This window comes from Limanda limanda, chromosome 20 (assembly GCF_963576545.1).
Source record: "Limanda limanda chromosome 20, fLimLim1.1, whole genome shotgun sequence".
NCBI lineage: Eukaryota > Metazoa > Chordata > Actinopteri > Pleuronectiformes > Pleuronectidae > Limanda > Limanda limanda.
The window spans coordinates 18,189,665-18,216,983 of NC_083655.1; the positions used below are offsets into that span (position 1 = coordinate 18,189,665).

The window sequence follows — 27,319 nt, forward strand, 5'->3', positions numbered from 1 at the left end:
AATAATATAGTGGGTTGCCACAGTCTAGCTAATTAAAGGAAACACTGTTTCAAAACAATAAGTGCAATGGGTGAATGGATCTAAATTCTTTCTGAAAGTGAATTAGGGTGCACGATAACTCAAATAATTTGGGAGATGTGCATATACACAAGAGCTTTGTTTAAATATTGAAAAACCCATAGAGGAAGAGACCTTTAATTTTCAAGTTTTAAGTCAGAAACAAAATTACATTACAATTTGGTTCCTTTGTCTCCATAACCACACTTGAGAGCTCAGGGCTACTTCAATTTCGCCTTGACTGCAAATTTACCCTAAAATTTCGAAATACAAGTCAAATAGCCAACACACAAGGTGAACCTGACTTGAAATTTCAACAGTGAATTTAAACATAGTCCCAGGATGGACCAGGCACAGAAGGAACCTGCCTGTTCTCCCTGTCTGCGTCTGAGTCCACTGTTCAGCCACAGAGCGGGAGGTTGTTATGTCAACTCTGACAGTGCTCATTACCGGCCTTTACACTCGGAATTGGACTTAACAGGCTTTGGCCCAGGCAGAGGCCGGCTAGACCCGACTGGTACAATAGGATCAGTGTGTGTGTAAGTGTACGTGTATGTATGTGTATGTGTGTGTGTGTGCGCACATGTGCTGAGAGTTAATCACAAAACACTCTTTCATTGCTAAATCACACCTCAAGGCCACTGTACATTAGAGAAGCACTGCCACACAATGTACAATGACATGTGCGGCTTCTTTTCATTTGAACTCACAAACTCCCTGATAGGAGCCCTGATCAATCCTCTAATTATTCTTCTAATTAAGCATTTCTCAGTAGAATTATAACACGGAACACGTGTCAGCACATTAGACGTCAACGTGACCTAAATGATAAAGACGCAGACACTTAACTGTAATTAGAACAGAACATTAAATTTAGCAATAACATCAGTGTGAGCAACATTACTCTCATATCGTTACATGATTTTTGCATGTGAGCATACGTAACCACACACAGTATAAGATAGACACAATGAGTTGTTTTTACAATGGGGGGCATCTCAAGGAACAGGCTCAAATATGTTAATATTTACAGGCTGCAGATTCACTGTAAGGGGGGCTTGTGGTTATATCGTACCAGTTCTACACACTATTTCAGTGCCAGTTCTAAACCTGCCTGTTTGGAAGGGTCTGTTTACTTGGCCTGTGGTAATGCTGGTTGCAGCTTTATTTCTGAAACCGTTAAAGCGACCTGCAGTCATTGAGCCATGACAAGTAGACTGGCAGCTGGACGCAGTCCGCAGAAAACTGAAGTCGTGTCACTGCTGCTGCACAAAGAGCTGTTCACCTGTTTATTCAAAGTTCGGTGGAGCTCAACGCAGAATGCCGAACGTAAACAGTTGACATTCTACACATGATAGCCTCTCCCACCTATAGGAAAGGTAAGCAATAGCAGCATCTGTGTTAGTTTATCAGAAATAATAACCAAAGGCGGTATTTTAATGCTGTCTACTACAGTCTACTATTGAAACTACAGACGTAGCTTACGTCGGTTTAATAGTTTCTTCTACCCACAAAGTGAAGTTCAATTTAACCCCACCTCCGACCTTGTGACGTGGCTGTGCTCAGAACAACAGCCTTGTCAGCAGATTGTTACAAAAATGTCTTCAATGTGTTAACTGATGTCAGAGACGTACACAGGAAGAATACAACATTTTTATTGTACTTCTTCACCACAGTTCTGTCACACTAACCAGGAAGTTAATCAATCTGGGGACCTGGTCAGATTTAACAGTTAACAACAATGGTCTAAAAGTTCTGAACATTGAGACATTTATGGGCCTGTATCTAACAATAATCTGGAGAATATTTTTACAAATGGTCTATGAATTGTCAAAAAGGGAAAATATAATTGCTTTTGTTTTGTCGTATGGTGTAGATATGCAGAAAGAACAGAAGCTGTTGGAGGTGATGTAATGAATTGATTAAGACAGAAGGGGGGGTGAGTTTTGTGTCCTTGTCAAGCCACTGAGAGGCCCACATTATCTTCTCACACATCTTCTCTCTTTTCTTTGTTGCATTGATTTCCAGGAAGGTAACTTTTGTTCAACGTTAATTAGTACCGACCCCAACATAAGCTGCTCCTTTTGTAGTTGCCATTGTTTTAAGTACACACACAGTGGCATAGTAGCCCCACGGCCAACTAGCATGTTGGGAGGTTGACTGCAGTGCAACAGACACACCAGCACACAAATGCTCCCAACACCATAGGCTACCAGTGTAGGGAATTAAGGATAGAAAATTGCTGCCCGAGCCACACACTACTTTGCATCCATTCTATGTAGTAAGCATAAGCAACTTGGACTAACAGACGGCACCCCAACGTTATTCAGTTGACTATTGTGTATGAAAAAGGGAAGCACACATGCTTCTATGAACTGTTAAATCCCTCTAAATATTTGACAGTTCATAAGAGACTGGCCACGGCTGAGCTGTAACTTGACACTGTAATGTTGCTTTCAGAAGTGTTTATACAAAAAAGCAAAAAAAGGTTACACCAAGCCGTCTCTAGTTTCTCTCAGGCCAGTAACATGCCTGACAATGTCAGCGATTACACTGGTGATTAAGGTTTTGCACTTCAAATGAGCCTGATGTTTACACAGGCCTGATATGGGGCATGGGATAAAGAGCAGGTAGAGCTCTGTTTGTGTCGGTGTGCATGTGTTTGCCTGGATAGAGGTATGAATGTCATTACGCCCCGGCTCTGTGGACATACAATCATATTGCCACACTGAATGTTGTTTTGCATATTACAGCTGCTTCCCCCTCACAATCTTACTCCTCCTCCACCTACATATGCCTATATAAACCACACTGCGTTGCACTGACATATGTTGTTTTACATTTGAAATGATTATAGCTCATAGGCAAGGGTGGAAGGGAGAATCCATTTATTTCCTTAAGGATTATTTCAGAACTGGCTTCGGTGGTTTTGCAACAGGCACTGGAAAAATATATGACTAAAACTTCTTTAAGTCAAACTTCTATGTCAGGATTTTTATGTTTTTTTATTCATGCTACATTCTGACGTTTCTACTGTATATCTGTATATCTAAAACTGGGCACAGCTAAACTTCTCTACTTCATAAACACGCCGTTTTTTCTATATTTTTAAAGCAAAAAGAGAAGGACAAAAGTGTGAGGTGTCCCACAGCTGCAGCACTGGAACCTAAATTAGCCCGGACCACATGAAAAGCTGTCGTCTCTATTCCAGGCCGGGGCGGGAAAATTACAGCCCTGCTCTCTCTACTCTAGCATTAAACCTCAATTAGTGCAGAACTACACCAATGATGTCATCACAGAAGGACCCAAAAGCCCTGGAAATGAGGAGTACTTTGCTTTTCGGGGACAGACCCTCACAACTGAGCCTCCTCAAACCTTTCAGGTCCTCCTTGAGCAACTCCGCAGCTGGGGAAAGTTATTGGCTACGTCGGAATGGCAAGAAATATAGGTGGTGCTCTTTTGATATTGTCTGAAAATACAAAAGCACAAAAACCTGTAGGTCGGTTTGGCTGAATTTACAAGGAATTTTAATCCTTAGTCGTGACTTGAGTTTTCCCGAGAGTAAAGAGGTCAGTGAGGTGGGACTAGAAAAACTCCTGTGTGACCTCCAGTGACCTGGCAGGAGACAGAGGAGAAGAGAGAGGAGGAGGATGGGGACAAGACCTGGCTCCTGTCCAAACACTGATAGTGTTTCTATTGTCCATTCCTCAGCAGACTGCTTACATTACACAACAAACTCTAATACCAATATGCTAAGAAATGTAGGCCTGACCTTTTTAAGGCCATGCTAAATTAGGCCATTCTTTCTATTAGGGGTAACAGCTGTGAATCAAAGTTTGATATCATCATGTTACAGACCACAGTACTGCCAAGTATCAAATAGTAGTCAATCAAGGCTTAGGGACGTAAAGATCGACCCACAACCAATTTTCATTTGTCAGTGGGGGGGAAAAATAAGGGAGAAGTGTAGGGTAGGAGGTTCGGCAGATGAGACACAATAGTCAGTGATTAAGCTTGTTGCCATCAGAGTGAAAGAGTCCAATGAGGCAGCATGAGCAAACAATGGTATGAGCAGGGTATCAAACAATCTGCTGAACAGGAAGGAAATACAATTTGTGATGTCTTTGACTGTTTAACCTGCAGTCAACTCTCAGTCTCATCTTCACTTACAACCCATCTGATATCAGTGATCCACTTCTTCCAAAATTTCAAATGTGTAAACCACACTGCATGGAGGTTATGAAGCAACATGGTGCAAGCGACTGCTGTACCAATAAAATTTAGTCAGCAGCTTGCATGCTTGAAACCTTTGCTCTGGTGTCTTGAGGTTTGCAGTCAACATAATGCATGATTTACTTAATATGTGACAAAGAAGCCCATCTAATATTTTAACTAGTATATGATTATCCAGTGGATTTTTTCATCTACCAGCCATCTTGACTGATGACTCCAAAATTTTGGACCCTGCAACCAGCCCCTCCCTCTTTGTATCAACGGTACCAGCTGAGCAGTAGATCCTGTCACATCAATGTTAATAATTTCTTATTTTTTGCCTTACACAGGTTTAAAAGAGAATTGATCAAATTTGTAACATTACTTGCCATTTTTATAGAGGTATAAAGTAATAAAATATAACATAAAGTATGGCCAAAAGCTGGAACTGAAATCCAAGTTAACTCTTGGCTTGTTTCAAACCTCTCTCTTCCTATGACTGCTCAGGTTTCTTACCCACATAATAGCTGAAAGTATTTAAACAAGACCCATGATTGTAATAAATTGGAATTATCCATTAACAGTGCTCTAGGTTTCCAACAAAAACAACCTTGAACTCAACCCTCCCTTGTTATTGTAGTTCAACACAGTCCTCCTTTCTGCAGGATGATGCTTCCTTTATGTCGTACAAAGGAACGAGCAACTTCAACACAGCTCAGCATGGGAACGCTTGCGGGCACCACCTTGTACCTTTTCTCCTCATTGTAACAGAAAGAGCCTTTCCCCACAACGTGTGAATTATGCATCGCAGCTCAGAGCAGCTTCTCATCAGTTGTTAGAGCAAGCTGCCAGAGGAACACAAGTCCTTTTCGGTGTACCTTCACCTGAAGAGACGGCCGCTCACACATCTTCAAAGGGAAGTCAATCACGCCATAGATTGTTAGTACCACCCAGTGGGTTTAAAAAACTTTTACTTGGTTTCTCACAGGTGCAGTGAAAAGAGGATGGGGCCCACATTTTTTAGAAAGTGGAACAGAATTTTTTTTCAGAGCCAAGCTCTGACAAAAACTTTGAGTGGGGGTGGGGGCGGTGAGAGAGGTGGTTGAGATCAAAAGCCTGCGAGTTCCTGGCGAGCGGACCCAATCAGCCGAGAGGGCCAAGGAGAGGAGGAGAGACAAGCGCTTCCCTTTTAAATTGATCCCACTGAGACCCTCAAGGTTCCCCTCGCAGGACTCCCAGAAAAGCGATAAAAATCTCGCCCTGTGGATCTGACGAGGAACTGGGAGGGGAGAAGGCAAAGAAGAAAGACGGTTTCGGAGGGAGAGACACAGAAAGAACAGAGAGAAGCTTGGGGGAGAGCAGCCAGTTGAGGCAGATCAAGGGGAGACAAGGGAGAGGGGAAGGGTGGGCTTGTTCTCCGAGGGTGAATCCAGGCATCTTTGTGTGCCAGCAAAGAGCCATAGCGGGGACGACTGGTGCTATCAGCTATCAAACCTGCGATACACGTCTGGTGAGGTGCTACACCAATAAGCTATGGGTGTATCTTTATCCTACCCAGGTCCTGGCAGCTGAAACGTTGGATCAGTTCATGCTGGCCTGAGATTAGACTCTGGACGTGGCCAGTGTCTTTATCCACAGCATGTTAGGGCCTCAAAGGAACAAGCGCTATCAGAGCAACCCAGAGACCTTATAGCCTGCCAGGTACACCGCAGACCTGCCCATTCGCCAACCGGAACACAAACACAAACACACACACAAACACAAGAACACACACACACTATGAGGTGGTGTGTGAGTGGGTGTCCTTTACAAAACCATGGATGTATTTTACAGAACAATATGATAAGTCATTATCACAAGGATTTCACAATCACCAAGGCAGAAAAATCCAACAACACATTCACTTCTATGCAGTCAAACGTCACGATTAAAGCCTCATGAAAAAGGAATCAATAAGTGGCATCCAAATAAACACATTCATTTCACATTTACTATAGTGGCATTAACATTAGAAACTTTCCCAAAAACTAGTATCAAGACCAAAAAAATTGACTTTGTGGATGTTGTTTTTCTTGTCAGAATATATTAAACTGCTTGGTTTCAGTTGACCTGTGACAACCAAATAAAGGCAACATTGCTGAAATACATGCAAATTATTTTATGTGCAGAAAATGTACTGCAAACATTCTTGCATTCAAGCGAAGGGACCTCTATAAAATAAACATTCTGGAAAGTCTGACTATTATAAGACTTGATATAACATATTTCACAAATTCAATTATAAAAAAGGGGCCATGGTTTTCTGGCATCCAGCATCAACACTTTTTCAAAGGAAGAGATTAGAAAGTCAAAGGTCACGGCTGTCTTTACCAGGTAGTCAATGCAGGCCCTTGCTGCGAAATAACTGGCATGACAAAGGTTTAAATATAGGGACAGCTATATGCGTTTTCTCCCCTGCAAGTTATTTAATAGTGTTTCAGTCACAAACAACAAAACTTAAAGCTGAAGAGAGAAGTTCAGTTTCTGTCTCTCTCTAGTCTTTCCTCTATAAAGCTTACTACCACAACCATCACCTCTGTCGGTTTCAGAAGACTTTTACAGCCGGGCCACACTGGCTGCTTGACGGCTGCTCTGTGCATCAGTTGTGTGTCGCTGTATTCACACAGGGAGAGTGTCTGCTGTGTGCTTGCAGTGGAGCTGCTTCATGAGGTTTCTGGTAAGATCATTGTATTTCCTCGAATAAAAGTATGGCTATACGAAAAATGCAAGTGGGGACACTATGTTATGAAGCCGCATATCCTCCAGTCCTGCAGTAACAATAAAAACCTTGTTACAACAAATAAATGAATTCAGTCAACAGAAACAGAAGAGTTTGAAATACTTATGTTTGTGACATATTCAACAGATAAACATTGAAACTTTGGTGAAAGATCTTTTGCATTGTGTATTTTGGTGCGAGTCATGCACGGTAGGCAAGACCTTGAATCTCAAGAAGAGCAGTGCAGCTCACGCTGCTGAGCCATCCAACAAGCGCTTTTGTCAGGGTATTCTGACCTATTATGAAAAGATGTATTACATCAAGACTACTAAGCCACATAGCTTTTAGAGGGAGATTGAGGAAGCAGTGGGATTCAGCCAGCAGGAGGCTACATAAGCCTTTCAGACATTGGGAAGAATAAACACTTTTGGGGCTGGATAAGAGGAAGAGGAAGTATGAGGTGAAGTCAGAGGGAGCAGCTGCATTAAAAACAGCAGATTTATGATCCAAATGACTGGATATTAAAAGTAGTGGATGAACAACATATTTGATGACATCCTCTGTTAGCAGCCCTACTTGCAGGTTACAGTAAACGTAGCTGTTGTGGATAGTGTGCTGAGCATGAATAACTTAAAGCCTCATAAATAAGCAGATCTCTACTAATATCATTAACCTAGCCCTGGGACTGACAGCCCCCCTTGTCCCCCTGCACTACCTCCAGCAACTGACCTCCTCTTCCAATGCCAAATACCCTGAAAAAACATAACTATTCAACATCAATATTTTGACATTTCATTCAGCTGACTCCCCAGACAGAGCCATTTCTTTAATTAGCTAAATAAAAATTGGCAGGGGAGGCAAATTCAAAGTTACGTGACCAGGCCTCAGTTGCCACAGGTAACCTTTTTGGAGGGACTTGGTGTGTCAAATTGATTGGTGAGAGCGCAGAGTCATCATGAGTACTAATTTTCAGAAGCATTGCACAGCAAGGCAGGGGAAATAAGAGGCTCTACTTATAACAGAGGGAAACAGGAAAAGAGGGATTAGCTTGTCATTAGAATAAAGAGCGCAGAAGAAGAATCAATTTCAGGGTTTAAAAAGCTGACAAGCACAGTTCACTTATTCTTTCTCTCCCTCCCTCCCTGCCTCTGGCTCTGAGCTCACCTTTTGATTAACCAGTCTGCAGCCTACAAGAAATTGAGGTTAGTTTTTTGAGGAGCCAAGCTCGGATTTCTACCTTCAGGATAACTCTTTTATGTCTTGACTAATTAGGATCCATTCAAACACAAGAGTTTGAATGATCGAGACATATCCTCACAACAGTAAAGGCTGGTAATAGCTCTTGAAATCCTATAGCAAATTTCTGATAAAAGAAAAAGAGTAACGAACAGTCCCGATGTCCTGTTATTCTTCAGATCAGACTGTCTGAACTGCCTCCGTATGCATTATTCAACACTTGATTCTCCCCATCAAAGTAACCTGAAGAACCTAACAATCAAACAGCCAATTAATCCTAGCGAGCCTATCCTCATCATGATCCCAAAATCTGTGACATGATGCACATTGTTTCCAGATTTAGCTTCTAGATAATGTTTTTTAAGACCAGACAATAAAAGTATGGACTTCCTGTGCCATTATTCCTTTCTAAATGGGCAGGGGAGGCATCAGTATTGCACTTCAGTGCAGTTGTGATTCGTATTGTGAATAAATATCTCATTAGACCCACCCTACCAACTAACTACCCACAATTTAGTCATCATGGTGACCACAGAGGCTAAAGCAAAGCCGTACGCCCATGTCTGTGCCAGATGTGGATGATGGCGTCAGCATCCTGTTACATTCTGATCAAGTGTATAACACCTATCTGCGGCAAATGTGCTCACTTTCAGTAATAGCCTATTAAATTGTTCTATACTTTCATTCTCATAATTGTCAGTCCACCTGACCTCTCTCTAGCTATGCATGATGAAAAAAGGCCTTGAACAAAAACTCTTGCAGCATGTCTTGGCAAAGTAGACCAAGAACAAGAAGATTGGGGTGTGATTAAAAGGCAGAGAGGCAACCCAACCTGTTCTTCCTACCATCCCCTCTCCACAACCCCCTGTCGACCCAGGCCGTCGTGTGACCCCTGTATACCCGGGGAAAGACTCCAGGAGAGGAACCACACAGAAATTGGCGAAAAAAAAGTACCACAAACTGAACTTTACTACCAATGCCACTGCACAGCTAAGATAAGACTAGAGCAGTGGAGGCACTGGTGCATTTGTTTTCAGGTGGGGGTGGGACCCACAGAGGAGCTATCATAGCTGTAGGAGGTAGTGGAGGGATTTACCATTGACAATTGATTGCTCAAGCAAGCCTCTACACTATTGCAAGGAGACTCCGAAGACAACCTTGCAATGCCGCCTGTAGAGGATGCTGCCAAGACTCGTCACATTGCCTTTACAGTAACAGGAGAACATATTCAATTAATACACTAAAGCAGACAGCAATACTGGACTCTCCAAGCCAATCCGCTTATAGAACATCTAATAGCATATGAGGAGGAAGCACATTGTGCTAATTTGTCTTGTCTGTTGAGCACTCTGACAGCCCCATTGATGCAGACATCTCTTTAACATGAGGTTAGTGGGTGTTTGGCCTCCCCTCTCGTCGTTTGTGAGCTGCAGAGCCTGGAAATGATTAGGCCTGGGAGGGCAATTAGCCTGTGCATCGCTGGGCTAAATATAGTCCAGCTTGGCCCAGCGCTGCTCCTGGGTCATATCCACACCACAGCCTCCAAACAGGCATGTTAGCTCAATCTGGATCCCGTTTGTTTGATGACTGATGCGAAGGCTGTGCTGACTCAGATGTGATAACATAACTCAGCCGTCGATCAGGTGTCTCGGGAGGAAAGGAAGTGAGTGGGAAGGAGTCATGGAAGGAAAAATAGAGGGATGGTTTTTGACAGGGGAGCACATGTTAACCTCGATAACCAAAAAATATGAGTCGGAGAAGCATGTTCCTCAAGTTAAATGACTTTGTCAATGAATTTATTTATTCCGTCATACTTTAAATGTGTCTACACACTGTGGCCTTTTTTTTTATTACAATCAAACCTTCAGCTTGAATTCAGCCTTATTGCACAATAAATACTGTTTGAAATGAACCATGGTTTGGAAAACATGCTTTCCCACAGCCTTACAACAACTAGACGGAATGCAAAGAAAGAATGCTTTCCCATCACACAGCTGCCTGCCCCTCCAGTCCCCGTATCTCCCACCCCCTGTGAGAAAAAAAGATTGTGCAGATTTTATCCTTAAAAAACAGGAGGTTCGCCCACTCATTCACCTGGGACGGCTCTTGGACGGCGGAGGCAAGCTAGAAGGTTATAGGAGCCTGGGAATGTTTAACATCAAGAAAGCAATCAGAACATAGCCAGAGCTCTGGGAATTGGACAGGAAACACGGAGAGTAACCCCTTCCTGCCGGAGAGGAAAGAGAGGAGGAAGTGATTTGGATTATGGGGTGTATTTTTACTGTAACCTGAAAGGAAACCTGTGAGCATTTATAAGTGAACTTGATTTTTACAAGTGCTACATTTAGCAAATTCAAATCTAGACTTTTTTTTAAAGACGCTGAAAATAACCAGTTTCACTTCTCCATGTGGGGGGGGGGGGGGGGTGAAGTGTTTTAGTCCACAAAACACTTCTAGAGTCTCAGGGGTAAACTTTGTTAGAGCAGAATCCAATACAATTGAAGTCAATGGTGAGTCCTTCTTCAGTTGTAATAACACAACAGAAAAACCATAACATGTCTCCATACTGCTCCTGTGGTGTCATCCAAGTGACTGCAAGCCATGACATTCATATTCGAGTATAGTTCAGCCCTGAAACTCCAGAAGTGCCTTGTGGACTCAAACACTTCACCCACCCCTCCATCAGCATAGTGGTGAGAAGATATTGATCGAATTTTCATTTTTCAGTGAACTATCCCTTTAAGACTCAGGGTTTTAGATGTGATACAACAAAAGCACTGAAAAAAGGTAGTGGCCTCAAACTCAACATAGACTCTGCTGCCGTTTCCCCATCACTGACTTGACCCCACATGTGTTTCTGCACAGTATGTAGGCTGAGGTGAAACATAGTGGAAATGTTCTGGCACTACACTGGCTTGAGCACAAATTGCACAGGAAACACGGGTTTGCTTTGTACCCTGAGAAAAGCGAACACTTATCAGCCAGTAAAATCTACTGTTAGAAGTCTGCTCCTGCACTGTCCTGTGACCAAGCTCAGCAACAAGAGAGTACTCATACTAACATAACAAGAAGTAGCATCGCACATGACTAAAACATTGCTATATATGGTAAACTCAAATAGATTAAAACAAGTCAGATGAAAACTTGGGTCCAGAGTTTGATTCGGTGGTTGTAGTAAATTAAATGTAGGGATTTTGCATGTTGTGAGCTTTTTTTATTAGGATAATGGAAGCAAAACAGTCAATATCAGTGTATTTACATGCACTTAGGTAATCAGATTACAGTTGGCTTCCTTCAGGATGCCGATTTCATAAAATGTCATGCAAATGAGAAACTTGGGTTGGGCATTAGAGAAACCTCTGTTCCCCAATAGATTCCTCCTGGAAAACAAAGATTTCTCTGCCATGCACAAGAGTAACCACATTTCTAAATGGCTTATTACAGGCATAGTAACAGTGTCTGTAAAGTGGCTGAAAATCATTACAAGTGTGGAACATTACATGTTCTAAATACTTCCATCCAAAGTCTCACTGTGGCCACAATGAGTCCCTCAACGTTAAGCATTTAATATCAGTTCATAAACCAAATCATGATCAAGATATTTTCAAGCAGAAATCCCAAGAAATGTACGTTTTCAGCTTTTCCAAGTGTTCACTCTCAAGAGACCATGGCATTTTGGGAAGAATTTCACTGTAATCCATCCAAAGATGGTCAACAGGAGAAGGTTCTGCAGTGGTATCCTAAAGCCACACCATTGGTTAAAGAAGATACGAGTAAAAGGACTTCAACAGTTACTAAAGACAAACTGTAGTGTCTACTTTGTGGAAACCAAACAACGACTGAGGCACTTGCTGTTCATGACGAGTAGGAAAAGAGCAATGTAGTACTTCTCAAGTCCCACGAAGTATTGCACTTCAATATGCAGTTCGGGAAAAAGATGGGGCATTTAAAAAGTCAACACAGTAAAAGACAGCACCACCTAAATTGTGCCAACCAGAAAAAGCCAACTGTACTTAAGCCCAGCAATAATTCATATCCACTGTGTGCCCACTATATGAAATTCTCTGTAAGCCTTAACGTTACGGCCATACTCATAGATATCCTTGCAGCTCATAGCAGCAGAATAAACTGGAAAACACATCCATCGTGAAGAGAGGCTACTTTAGCCCAGTGATGATAAAGTTTAGACATGCTCAGTGCCCTGTTTATAAACTGTTTGTTAATCTATCATTTGCCACAAGAGGAATGAGATAACAATATGGTGTGGCTTACACCAGCGTGGCCACTGTGAAAAGATCGAAGCGCGTCCTTGGAGTGACATTATTTATTGAAATAGATTCACTCAACCTGAAATTGGTATAGCAAATGCATTATGAACAGTGCTTCTGATGAAGCAGAGGGCTTTAACGCAGCGTAACATTGGCTCGCTCTTTTCAACAGATGTCCCTTGTGTGACACACGGCAGGGATAATAGAGAGGAACGGGTCTGAACGCTTTAATGTAGCCCTTGCATGAAATGGGAGGGATTTCCTTTCAAGGCCTATTTGAATGTATGGACAATTTAGAGTCCTACTCTGAGCAGAGATTTTGATCTTAATTACTTAGTTAATTAGCTGTGATTCACAGGGAGAAACCTTGCCCTATCCAAAGTCCCTTTGCATTGCTGAGGGGGCTCCTCAGAAGCACTCACATCCTCATCCCCATTTTAAAGCACCAGTCCTGACACTGATTTGCAGGTCTGCCTTTGCTGAAGGTGGGCTTTTTTCCTCAAATGTCAGCAAACCCCACAGAGCTCCGGCTCTCCAATTCTACTGCCCGAGGACAGCAGAGCAGATCAGACTTTTCTATCCTCCCCTGCCTTCCTGCTCCATCGTAGACTTATATCACATGGACGCATTCCACAGATTTATGTTTATCGTTTTCCAATGAAAGAGGGACAGCCGGTGCAACATCCTGCATGCTCCTCTCGCCGTGTGATAAATATGGCTCCCTAGCTCCCAGTGCCCCGACTTGGCCAATCAATGGAGCATTTAGCTAATCACAGAAGGAAGTACAGAGTAGGAAGAATAAACAGGATTGTCATAAGCAGTAGGCGTTGAGTGAACACGCTGGACAAACAATGGTGCTTCTCATTTTCTTACTCCAACACAGGTAGTTATCGCTCATCAAAGTGCACAGAGCCTTTTCTTGTGATGACTACACACCACCTACAGCCGCTGGTATCTTGAAGCGGCAGCACAGAACTTGGGCATAAGTAGGCGTACTGGCATGCATTGGATAGCATGAGAGAACAGCACGCTGACAAAAAGGAAAAGTAAGGTCCAGCTGAGGCAGCTGCTTGCTATTACACCACCTCAACCTTCCCTCTAGCAGGAAATAAGCATCATTTAGTACTGACAGGTACATGCTGAACCACTGCTATCTCTGCTCTCAAACCGACCAAATAATGGATTACAGCAGTTTAGAATTAACCTTTAGCCTCTCAAGTGTCTTTGCCAAGGTTAGTCAGTTTCATACCTTTCAGAGTGAGTGTATATTTTCCTGAGTAGGATACAAGATTAAGTAACACTGGAGAACCATGGACACGCGAGTATGTGTGAGAGAGATTTTACTTTTGACAGCGAAAGAGAGGATCAGCTTCCACAAGCAAACATATCAGGTGTACAAACAATTTCTGTTTGTCTGTAGTTGCTGCTGAGACAGAAAAACATGGCAGCAAACAAAGAAAAAATCCCTCCTCAAAGATGTGAGGTGCTTTTCTGGTTGTGAAAAGCAGTAATTTAGAGGTCTCTAGTGAGCTGTAGAGGGCTTAGTGTGTCCAACTGGATCAAGAGTGTAGCTGCAGACCTGGCTTAATGCACTGCCAGGTCACCAATTCTGTGTGGAAATGGCATTATGAGGCCAGTATGGCTGCTTGTAGCTTCAGGCACAAAAACAATGCAGCAATATGAGTGGAAAGCTAAGAAACTCCTCTGTATACACTGCCCTGACTGCTGCTACCGCTCCAACACTGTGTTCAGAGCAACCAGAGGTAGATCTGAGAAATAATATACCAATGATAGTGGCTCTGTTGCTACATTGCATTAAACTGTGGGAATGAATTAGCATTGAAGACACATTGAACAATAGTTTCTGGCACAGTTTAACGATAACATAACATAATCATGATTAGTGAGGTCATCCCACGGTCTGACACTATCCATTCCTGCCAAGGTTTTCGTGATCAACATACTTTCCAGGCTAACAGGCTGAAATATAAGTTGGAACCACACTGGGACAGTTATGAAATAAAGTAGGAATTAGAGTTACAATAATTGATCAACTAGTAGACTGATCAAAAAAATGACTGAACAACTACTTTGTGAATCAAATAATTGGTTTAGTCAATTATTTCAAATGTAATAAAGTTGAGCGTGAAGGATTGATGGTCATTTCAAGATAACTATTCTCTTAAGTAATTGTGAAACAGATGCAAAAAGGTCCTGCAAAATTGAGTTAGTTAATTTGATATAGATCTATGAGGGAGAGGCTCAGGTCTTTTCTGTCCAGATACAGTATTTTGAGTTGTAGCTCATTCCACTATAATTGATCGATCAGAAAAACTTGGCACCACCTCAATCTAGAGAAAGTGATTAAACCAAAGACGTAGCAGCAGTGTTTCCCAATAACCATTTTAGACTGTGGTGGTTTGCCATATTCTAATTTGTCCTGCCACAAATATTTTTTACACTTCTCATTTTAACATGCAAGTTCTTTAAGTTTGTGTTTTGTTCCAATGTTGCAATTTATAGCTGTGTTCAGTCTTATTTGCAGTTATATGTGCTGTGTGCTCACATTCAGACCTTGATTTGGATTGAATGGATACAGTGGCAAATGCAGTAGATGTGAAGAGTTGCCAAAGTCCACAGTCAACTGACATCCAGGTGTGCCTTGGTAGAAATAGATCCCGAAACAAATGTTCCCAACAAAGTTTGCGGATTATCCCAGTTGTTTTGAGCACCATAAAACCATGTACCTCTGAAAAGCAGAATCTAAGATGTGTGTCAAGATAAACTCGATGCAATGGTTCAGACTGCACCCAGCACAGTCCACAGATACACACCAATTACAACTAAATTCCCCAAAAAATCTAACCAAACATTGTACTTAAAGGAACTGGATCTGCACTTCAGAATAATAAAGTAATATTAATCATAATAATATATAGCCTACAGTTTTGCAAACCAACGGCATGACTAACAATTTTATATACATAAAAAAAACACCACAGACCAAGAAAGGAGATGTAGGGAATGTGGGCCTAATATTAGCAGACTCTCTCTTCTCTTACCCTTGTCCTAAAAATCCCAAATGTATTATTCTTTCCAATGATCTAAAATAATGTGTATGGCAAAGTCTGCCAAGACAGACTTAGGGCAAAATTAAATGCCCACATACAGACAGGAGAAAACAAGCAGTCAGCTTCGTTGTTTTGTCTGTGACAGCCCTGCAGGCCCTCAGGCTAAGGAGCCGTTCTCCTCTACAAACAGCTCTATTCTCATGCCCCAGATGTCTCATTACTGTAAAACAAGCAGTGAGATGAGCGACATACAAGCCACTGCCCCACAACGCTGCCTCCTTTTCAATTAGAAAGGATTAGCCTAGCCTGAGCGCTCAGTCCTGTATATGTTTACTTGCATTTCAAAGGACATATGTCAGACTTAAATAAATTAAAAAGGAGCTTTAAGCTTGATGATGGCAGGGTGGGAGTTATGGCTACACAATGAGTCGACAACAGGCTTAATAGGGGGACAATGCTGCAGCTTCTATAAAACTTTACACCCAATGAAAGGACTTGGGCAGAGAAACAGGTACAGTATACACTTTCCTTCCCTGACTCAAATAATTAGACCTATAGGATCCAACAATTCCTCAGTAGATTTAGGGGTCACTCAGCAAGCATTAATCAAGTGATAAAGCCAAGCTAGCAAGTGAAATTTCTACAGTGTCATTCTTTGGCTAAGCCAACTAGACAACTCCTATCCCCTCCCATGACATGTACTGTAAGAGCGATAGCAAGGCCCTCAAACCACCGCCCGCATCACTCACTTTTATGAGAGTGGGGCGGTGAAGGCTTTAACAAGACATTTTACTCGTCAAGTGAACCGACATTACATAACCATAAAACGATGAGTTCCACAAATCACCAGTCGACTTGTGACAACGGGGAAGGGTTCCATTTGTTGTGTTGCTGACAACCCTGCCAACTAAGAGTGCTGTGATTTGTGTGTGTGAAATTAAAAACAACACAAAAGATTTCTGATGTAACATCTGAAAGCAGTCAATCTACTGGAGTTTTCTTCACCGCACATGAAATTGAAAATGCAGCTAAGCCTGCCGCCCGCCACTCACTTCTCTGCATCATTTTCCAGAGAGTCTGTGCCATAACTGGAATAACTCCACTGACCAGGGGCGTCTGTGGTTGCACTGCACTAGTCCGCAGGTCCAGAGAGGCAGGCGGCGAGCAGGCAGGCTCCGCTATGCCTGACATGGAGCACCCTCAACAGGGGGAAGGACTGAGTAATGGTAGGGTAACTTGATCCAGGGCTGGGAGGGAGCGCGAGCAACCCTGACGCCTAAATCATAGCTGTGGGATGAAGAGAGGGAGACACACAAATGTGTTTGGAGGAAAGCTGGGCACGGAGATGAGAGGCTGAGGAGACAGTGGGTGGGACAAGCTGAGAAATTAGCAGCAGGGGGAGGTTGAGACAGTATATTTGGGAAACAGCCAAATGACAAGGGGATGAAAGTGAATGCCTCTCTGCTGCCTTTCACGCACGTGCCGCGCCCACCGCAGGGGTGGGACGGACCTCAGAGGAGTGACAAGGCGTGGGTTTGGTTTCAAATTCACTTAGCCTATCTCAGACAGAATAAACCCACGTAGGCCCAAAATGACTTAGATTTTCCCAAATGTCTGGAGCTAATTGAAAAGTTTAGGCTGGTAGACATGAATAGATGTATCATTCTTCATAAGGGCCAAATCATTCCACCAGAAATGAACCTGTCCTACAGCCAGAGTCCAAAATTAACTCTTTGGCCTGTCTGCCAAAATATTTTTCAACCAGCCATTGAACTGTAGTCTGGGTTTCCTATAGACCAAGAGGTTTATATGGGGGGAGGAGTATGTGTATCTATGTTTAAATAATAATATATTTAGAATTTAACTTTTGTATTTGAAATTCAACAGTTGAAATTGTCCTCTTCTCCTCCACTTGCCTCCTGTTATCTCTTCATCTGCTCCCCCAAGCACTGTATTATATCCCTTTTGCATGTTCCATATCTATGAATGTAGATAAACACTTAATAATTATATGAATAAATATATGCTACTCTATTTTTTGTCAACAATGTATCAACAGTCTAACTGTAAATATGAATCTCACATAGTGTGTTAGTTGTGGGAAGTGAGTTTCTCCTGGTGTATAAGAGAAGTCCCAGCGTGTTGCAGCAGCCACATAAAAGCGTGCGCCATTAGAAGTAGTCAATTTACTTCAGTCAGCCATAAAGTGTGTAGATAAGCTCAGGTTGCAGTATAGTAGATGCTGAAAGGGAAAAAACTGGGATTAGAGCTGAACCAACCCAGTTTGCACCCAAGAGAGTGAAAGTGAAGAGAGACGTGCCTCGTCAACCCCCAACCAAATAAGGTCACACTGCCGGCCCTGTTTTAGTTCGAAGGCTGCGTCGTACTACGGATGGGCAAAAAAAACAAAAACATTTGCAAATAATGACAGAGTCAGCTGCTTTCGCTTTCGGATTGTTTTTTACATTCACAACTTGATTACCAGCAGTGAATGTAAACCATTGCTAACAATTCCTGGTAACAGTTCCAACTCATTGTCGGTTCAAAGAAGAAATCCTTGTCCCCAAAAATGTCATTGTTATTTCTCTGAAAAAGTATTTTCCATAACTTAGCAACCCAATACTCAGTAGACAATCTGCTTCCTGTTTACACCAGCGATCACATGGGTACATAATTGGTCAATGGTCACAGGATATATGTTTCAGGTGTGTAAGTTGCGATGGAGATTATTACTAATGCAGAACTATAACGATGTGGACAGAGATAGTTTTAGTTTTAAAACAAAAACTGGTAGTATGGATGTCGCCTAAATACGAATACATTGGATTGATTCTGATAAATATTACCAGCGGATACACTGATAACCTACCAAGAGTGTGCTGCCACATCTCTAAATGCTAACTGATAGGTTTCACTCACACACACACTGACATGTTTTCCCGTTGCCAACAATTACATCATCAACTCTCTGTTGCACTTAAATAGAAAATGATATCTAAGCCATGACAGCAATACCTCTCATAGCAGCACCCCCTCATAAATAGATCAATAAATGAATAGATAAATAAAGTCAATAGTGATTTGGTTATTTTTATTATTCTGACGCTCTCCACATAAAGCTTGTGTGCTACACCTAAGCCTTAAAAGGAAAAAATCTGATTATAGCCTTTACTGCATAAGGGCCCCCCCCCCCCGATGTCCTGGCTGTGTGCTTCACGTCTCATCTTGTGTGTGGGAAGGTGAAGTGTTGGCATGAAATGTTGGACTTGTTTAATGTGTTTAAATACTTCTGATAAATTCTATAGCGAGTACAGGTCCTAATAACTTCTAATTAGTATTGGTGTTTAAAAATTTGAAGTGAGCACAGGGGAGTGGGAGGGACGACACTCAGACACAAGACTCCGACACAATAAAAGGATACCGGGGCTATAATGTGTGTCTGCCCCAATCTTGAAGCAGTAGCGGCTATAATTGTGTAGCGGCAGGCCACCGCTTCAAAATGAACGCATTGGAAACCCTGTATTTTGTTTAGCATTTATTCATGGGGCACAATGTCGGGTGGAACCATAGTCGTTTCTGTTGTTGGCTAACAGAGCAGTTTGGAGGTAAGGGCCTTACTCATGGGCAGCTTGACAGGGATAACAAGGGAGGGGCAAGTGCTACTACCACACACTGATTTGTAAATGCTGGCCTTTGCTGAACTCCATCTAAAAAATTGAAAAAAAATTTTTTTTAGAAGAGACTTGATGTATCATGTATCATACATACACAGTACAGTAAGCAAAATAACAGAATCACACCTCTACCAGCCAGTAACAATGTATATACGTTGTCGACTGTTATATCCATGCTACATAAACCTCTTATGTTACCACACTAGGAAAAAAATTTACCCAGAACACGGCATTGAAAATGGTTTGCTAGAAGTGGAACACTGCCAGGAACTATGCTAATTCTCCAAGGAGCACCCTAATATAATAATATACCTTCGCTGCCTGCAGCCTACAAATCCTGTAAAAGTCAGTCATTAGGCTTCACATGTAATTTTCATTATCTTTTCTTGGAAACAAGAGTCTAGCAAGACCAACAATTTAGCAGAGAAAGTAATATTCACCAGACTATTACTGAACCACATCCTCCTTTTTCCATCCACAATATGGTCTCCATTCATTATTCAGACTAGAGATGCACTTTCCTTGTTCTTCAACTCTCAACTCTTGACATATTTGGGCAGCACTTAACAGATGGGATATGTATCAGCTGGTTGAATTTAGGCATAACAAAAAAAAAATCTTTAAATGAGAATGGTTTTAATCAATTAGGCTAAATGGGTTGATTGACTGGAGCTTGATGTTTTTCACCAGAACTCACAAAAGAGGATCTGAATTAGTCAGCGTGCTACTGTTTTAGGGGAGCACTGTATTTTAATTCAGCTGTGTAGTGCCGATATTGCACCCGTGAAGTAATGAAGCCATAATTGAAAAAGTAGGCCAAGCCTTTAAGCAAGAATTAAGCCAGAAAAACAATCAGTGGCAGCTACAGTGTCCAAGACAGTTGATGCGGAGTGACTGGATGTTTGGCTGCATCATCATACCCCGAGTGTAAAATGTCAACAAGATTTGGGAACGCTTTCAGTTTTCTTCAGACTTTAGATCCGTACTTCAAAGCCTTGCAATGAGTGGCGCCTTATGTGTGTGTCTGTGAGAGAGTGTGTGTGTTATGGTAACATGATCTTGGTTATGATTGAGCGGAAATGTTAGACAAGCATCTAAGTTTCCTCTGCCTGCTTCCACCCTCTATGTCTCGCCACATGTGAAACCACACTGGAGCTGCTGCAGCCAGAGTAAACGCTCCAGTCATTCGGCATAGTGTGTGTTTACGCTGGATGCCAGGTTTACATGCCAGCCCCTAACTCATATCCTGCTGATAAATATCATCACGCAGTGTAATTGTTCTTTTAAAATCATATGCTATGAACCTTAAAAGTGTGAGGTGTTTACCCACGGTGAGCAGGAAGATGAAGAAGGCCTTCACTGTGTGTGTGTCTGTGTGTGTTTGTGTAAAGGCTGTTCCTCTTTCTGACTCATCTATAGGCAGGGAGATGTTCTGACTCGGCAGAAAATCTTGACAAAATGTGTCGCCTTACGAAAGTGAAAAGCAGGTTGGAAGGGAATAACAAAAAGGTAACAGCAACATAAGTTAGCGGATGAAACCGATCCAGTATCAAAGCTTTATATGCTTCATAACTGACGACTACTTCATATTAGGCTGATCTCTAAATTAACCATACGACACCCTGGTTACCTGAATTGACCTTCACTCTAATAGAGAGCAGCCACAACAAGTAGAGGGGCATTTTATATATTGCAAGCATTTAAGGGTCAGATCACCCAAAGAAAACTGAACCCATATTTTTCCAGTTAACTCTCATGGTAGCATGTTTCAGGTTATATTTTCCCAGATTGTAAAGAGAAATCCACGTATAGCATACCTTACCTCTTCTGATAATCCAGACAATACAGTTTTCCTTTGGACAATTTACAATTATTTTCATTATAAATTTTATCTGGCGGTTATTTTCTCAACTAATCAATTACCTGCTCCATCTGCAAAACAACGTAAAACTGTGAAAAATATCTATCATGATATTTGAGCTGTGTAAGCAACAAATTATCACATTTGAGAATCTGACACTATTCCATTTTTACAATATTGCCCAAAAAATTCCATTTAGCAATTGATTATCAAATTAGATTCTCAAATTAGTGACAAGTGACTAATTAGTGAAGTTAGCCGATTAACTTTCTTTCTATAAGTAAGTCTGTTAACTGACTTACTGTTACAGCTATTGTTTTCAGGGACTGTTTCTGCTGTAATTAGTGAGTGACAGTGTCCACTGTGGCTAAATCCAAATAAATAGTCAGGAATTAAGAAAAACAGAGGTCCCCCTATGCAATCCTGTCCACACTCACACTTTGAGGCCAATACAGATAAGGTATCAAGACTTGGGATATAAATAACAATATATGTTCCTATGGTTATCTTTTCAACATAAACAATCTCAAATGCCTAAAGCCTTGTTCAGCATTCTGTAATGCATTTTTCCTTACATAACCTTTACTCATTTGGCAGATGCTTTTATCCAAAGTAACAAGTTTGCGACACAGCATAACAAACAAAATATAGGCCTGACACCTAAAATATGTCCATCTGCAACAACTTTAAATCAGCCTTGCTGAATTATTGGTCTACTTCTACTAAAAAAGGGCTCTCCACATAGTTTGGACATGTCATATTTATTTATTCAGTTAACGTTTTAGTAATAATGTATGTTTATTTAATTTCCCATATTTGATGGTACATTTGCTGTTTTAAAGACCTCTCCACCTTGTCAGGAATAAAGAAAGAGTTTTAATTATAAAACACTGATTGTACAAAAACGTACCTAATCCAGGGTTAGCAAGACTCCCCAAGGTGTAAGCACCCTTTGCAAAGACATCTTTCTGGGAGACGAGTATAGCATGTTGTTTAACTGGAAGAATGTTTGCACCAAAAAGTACTTGGCAAAACAATCCATCTATATTTAAATAAATTTACTTTTTACATTCATATTTACAGTTATCTGTAAATTAGGGGCCTTCTTGAATAAGTATCTACATTAGTACTAGTAATCTATATTGTACTCAACAGCAGGGTGGAAAGCATCTTATGAATGTGCTCTGAGCCAGAACATTTCTGACTATCTAACTTTGAAAATCAAGAAGCAGCATAGAGTAGCTATTGTCTCTGTTGTGGCCGTTTCTGAGTGTGAACATTGTACCAAATGCTAAAAAGTGTTTGCTGATATGTGTGGTGTAACTCCCTTTACATCATCAGCACAAAATGTTGCTGAGACAGTACTTTTCTACAGAGGAAAAAAGTTGTATACTGTGAAAGCCGTTTTTTTTTCTCTTCGTACGTCTTAATAATGTTTCCTTAATACGAGTCAGACCTTTGTTTAACAGATCTGACACACAGCAAATATAATTACCCTCAGTATGAGACACTGAAGACACAACAGCGGAAAACCAATGGAAACTGTCTTTGTAGTGCGAACACCCCATTGTAAACTAGTGTTAACTGTGAAAGTGAAGCTTTTCATGAAAACAAAATACTGCTTTCATCAACTTTCCCCACATTAGGACCTAAGATACATGAGGTTTCCTGACCTTTAACGTTCCTTTCCTATGACCAAAACTGGGCTGCTGCAGATAGTGAAAATACTAAATTGTTGCATCTGGAAAGGAAAACCAGGAACACTCTCTGGAACAGACCCTTTACCACAGAGAGAGATTTCCAGTTCCTATGAGATGGCTCTGACTAGAGAGAACTGTTCTCTTTCACCTCTCCACAAAATCCGTCTTAATTCACCGCAGCTGATCAGGTTCCAGATTACTTAAAGGTCCAGTGTACGATTTAGGTGAAAGGGATCTATTGGCATGAATTGAATATAAAATAATCCAATATGTTATAACTAGTGTTTCATTTAAATTGTACAAATTGTTGTTTTCTTTATCCTAGAATGGGCCCTTTATATTGAAATACTTTATATTTACATTAGCAGCAGTTCGTCTCTACGGAGGCTGCCATGTTTTTTACAGTAGCCCAAATCCCGGACAAACTAGATACCTTCTGGGTTTTTAATGGCAACTGAAGGTTTCCACAGGTTCTCTTTCATGTTTGGAAGGGGAGGGTAATGTGAGGTGTATTCAGCTGCAACATGAAACTTCATCACTAGATGTCACTAAATCTTACACACTGAACCTTTAAAATCTTAGGTGTTCCAATCGTAATTGTCTCACTCTCTTACGAAACGCAGCAGGGCCACTGATGTGTCTCAGTCTGGTAGTGTTACTTTAAACTGAGGAGTAGAGGAGTACTCCAAATTCTACAAGTCACATTTAATCGTAGTCTCAGAGCTGACCAAGTGATATTATGCAAGCTTTCCAGCTGTCCATACAAATGCACCAAGCTCCTTGTGCTCTTTCTACAACTTTCAACCCTGATGGTTCACTTCCTGTGGAGAGGCATGAGAAAAAAGAAATGCAGAAAGATAAATGTTTACAAAAAGATTATTACTGGGATTAACACAGAATTATGCTCTACATCACAGACTGCATCCTGATCAATGCCACATCATTAAGATATAAAAGTCTGCACCGGCCTAACACTGATTCTAATACCTTAAATGTTTTCAGACATGACCTGCGGGTAAGGTCCGGAGAATTGGATCCGGAGTTTACCCACAGTCAGTCTTTCACAAATGCACAATGCAGCGGGAGGTTCACAACAGCAACAAATCCTCCTTATTATTCTGGCGAGAGGTAGAGCAGCTGAACAGTGGCAGGAAGTGACTTCAGCTCTTATCCCCACATCTTCATCTGTGACATTATCATGATATATTTGATTTCTTTTTGTTTGTTTTTTTATTTTTTTATCTGTCGTGCCAAACTGCGGTTAGAGTCTGTATCTAATTCTCTGGACTTTACCCACAAGTCATTTCTGAAAACGGCTTTAGTCACTACTATTACGTCTGGCTGATAATGAGTCAATTAAATTGTCCACTGATGACAATGAAGTACATCAGACTGGTGCTGGGAATGTTTTCTGTAACGGTGTTAAAGGGATATAAACATATTATGCTATTATTATGCTTATAATGTGCACTTGGGCTACTGCTGCCTCAAAATTGATAGTTCATGTTGCACACCTGCAAGTAGCACATCCGATCTTTTGTGATTTACCAAAGAATTAAGTGCTGTGCAACCTAAATTACAAAATTATGATAAAAGGCTCAGAGAACCAAAACCTCAGTAAAATTATTCAAATAAGGGTGTGTTAGAAAAACTGTAATGGATCAAATCTATATCCACATAGCTAGATAGAGAGCTAGATAGCTTGCTAAATAGATAGATAGATAGATAGATAGATAGATAGATAGATAGATAGATAGATAGATAGATAGATAGATAGATAGATAGATAGATAGATAGAGACATAGATAGATAGATAGAGACATAGATAGATAGATAGATAGATAGATAGATAGATAGATAGATAGATAGATAGATAGATAGATAGATAGATAGATAGATAGAAAGAATATGAATAACCTGTTGTAGAGAAAGCTAGATAAAACTAAATTAAAACATATAAGTACAATCCCGGGAAACAGACCTTGCTTGCAAAGTCTTACAATGACCAGAAGAAGTAAACACACCATGGAACGAACATATCCAGGCATCATCTCTCACGCTTGACAAAACCTTCTGTGTGACACCCTTGTGTTTACACATGTGCTCCAACATGGGGAACAGCTTCCTCACTGTGTTTAGCTCATGCTACGAAAACAACAGCAACCAAAAACGTTGAATACTGATTCAAACTATGTTTAAGGCAGAGATCTATGCTCAATCCAAGTCTGCATTACTCAGGGAGAGTCACTCACTTCCACACACCTTCAGAAACTCCTCCTCCTCTGAGGTGCACACCTCCACAACGTAAACAAGCTCAGGTGCACGTCCGGGAGATGAGTTGAAGGCGGAAGTTGCTGAAGACAGTTCAGTGCGTGTGTTTGCACGTATCTCAGCTCGTGTGTGTTTGTGCACTGACCGCGGGGAATCTGACAGTAATGACGCTTTTGCTCGCTGCACAGCTGCAGGGTTAGCCACAGGCCTGCTCTGCATTAGCTCCACACACACTGAGTGACACGTTAGCCACATGCATGTACCTGCTGCGTGTTGCGTGTGCATCCTGCCTCGACCCCTGCGCTGCGAGGCGACTGCTATTCGAGTTTGAAGCTGTTGTTCATTCTGTTAGTAAAGAGTTAAAGCCACAGATGCTTCCTGCTGCATGGAGAGGCTATACCGTAACAACACTGCAAACCAGCCGTGTTTGGCCTCGTTTCCTCGGTGTAAAAGCGGCGGGCTGGGTGGAAATGTGGGATTAACTTTAAACATGTCTCACCTGGATCCCCAGCTATGTGGAGGGACGCCTTCAGACTACACACAGGCTCATTTCCCCCAAATACCTGGTAAAGTCGCCGATCCTCATATCTGTTACTCTTCAGCCATTTTGAACCAAACCGTCGACTTCATGCAGAGGGGGGCACAGGGACATGACCGACTTATTTTTAAATGACATTGCTCGAGTTATGAGAACCAGCGGGATTCAATTGTGTGGAGTATGGTTTAAAGTTTCCGTTTTAGTGAACAATGTGTGTTTTAGAAGGGCGAGGAAGTAACATCCAGCGGTAGTTAATTTAGCGTTGCACCCCTGTTGTCAGAAATGGTACGGCTCGTCAAGTCCCGGGGACTACTGTTCTCGGTCAGATCAGCCAATCAGAACAGCCGCTGAGTGGGAACCTGTAGCAGCGCTGTCAGACTCAGAGCAGCTCAGTAACGCGTTACTGTAACGTTGTCAGAGAAATACAAACAACCGACAATAGAGAGAGAATTCACCTTAAAGAAGCCTCAACATCCAAATGACCTGAATTCAGTTTTGTCGACTTGCTGGTTCAATCCTCCTGTGCCACTGCACTTTACTTTTTCAAACAAACCACTGCAATGAATGGTGTATGAAATGTAAATTTTCAAATGTCTTTTATGATTTGTTTTATTCTATTGCTATTTTTTAATATTTTATATTCTCTTGTCTACCTCATTCTGACTTGTCTGCTGCTGTAACAACTGCATTTCCCTGGTGTGTGGATAAATAAAGTTTGGTCTTTTATTATCTTATCTTATCTTATTACATCTTGAATTTAAATTTCAAATTAAAGGCACACTCCACTAACTTTACACATGTATGGCAGTTTGACACTTCACAGTCAGGCTCACAAGTTATAAATATTTGACGACTGAATTATACACCAGGGAACCCAAGGTTTTGAGGATAATGACATCTAAATGGAAAGGAGCGTTTGATAAATGATGCTATTGCATTGTGGGAATTGTAGGATCCAGCTTGATTTATAAATGGGATCAAAAGTCAGGGATGTTCTACTAAACTATACCAGCATAACAAATTGGATTTTTGGGATATACATATTTAGAATTTTATTTTGAGTTACTCCCTAGTATTATAATGTATTCTTTATTTCCTTCGCTTCATGCATGTTGTATTTGTACATTAATGTTGTAATCGCTGTTAGTAATGAGTGTGAGTAATAAAGAATTTTTAAAAGATCAAATGGATCTAGTCTTTTTGCTTCTGCTGCACAGATTTTGAGCCTCTTTAATCACTGATGGAGAAATGGCCTCTGTTATTACACATTACAAATTTGATTAATATTATTTCAGAGCATTACCACTTAGCAAGTTTATTTCTTGTATAATAATTGTGGCAGAGCAAATTTTGACTGCACCATCAAAATATTTCCACTCTTGTTATACCTCAACTTATTACGTTAAAACATGACTGACACCTGATCCTTTAATATATTGATTATTGGCACTGATGGTACCAGATCTATGCATCTAGAATTTCAAGCATTGTTTGTATTGATTTGAAATATGTCTTACTTATGGTGGTCTTTATTGTTGCAAGATAGAAAGTTACATTAATTCATATACGTACAGTACATTATATACACACATATACATGATTGATTGTGTCTATCCACATACTTATATATATGGAGTTTGTACAGATGTCCTGCATGCATGTCAACTGTATAC

At 41.2% G+C, this 27,319-nt stretch overlaps 1 protein-coding gene across 2 annotated transcripts in view; it reads right to left on the reverse strand.

The window, feature by feature from the left end:
• znf438 (zinc finger protein 438) overlaps positions 1-25,674 on the reverse strand; it is a 44,577-nt gene extending 18,903 nt beyond the window's left edge. For both annotated transcript variants that reach the window (XM_061093715.1, XM_061093714.1), the window contains exon 1: positions 25,608-25,674. The gene's annotated coding sequence lies outside the window, so the exon portion shown is untranslated. The remainder of the gene's footprint in view (positions 1-25,607) is intronic.
• Positions 25,675-27,319: the final 1,645 nt, after the last annotated feature.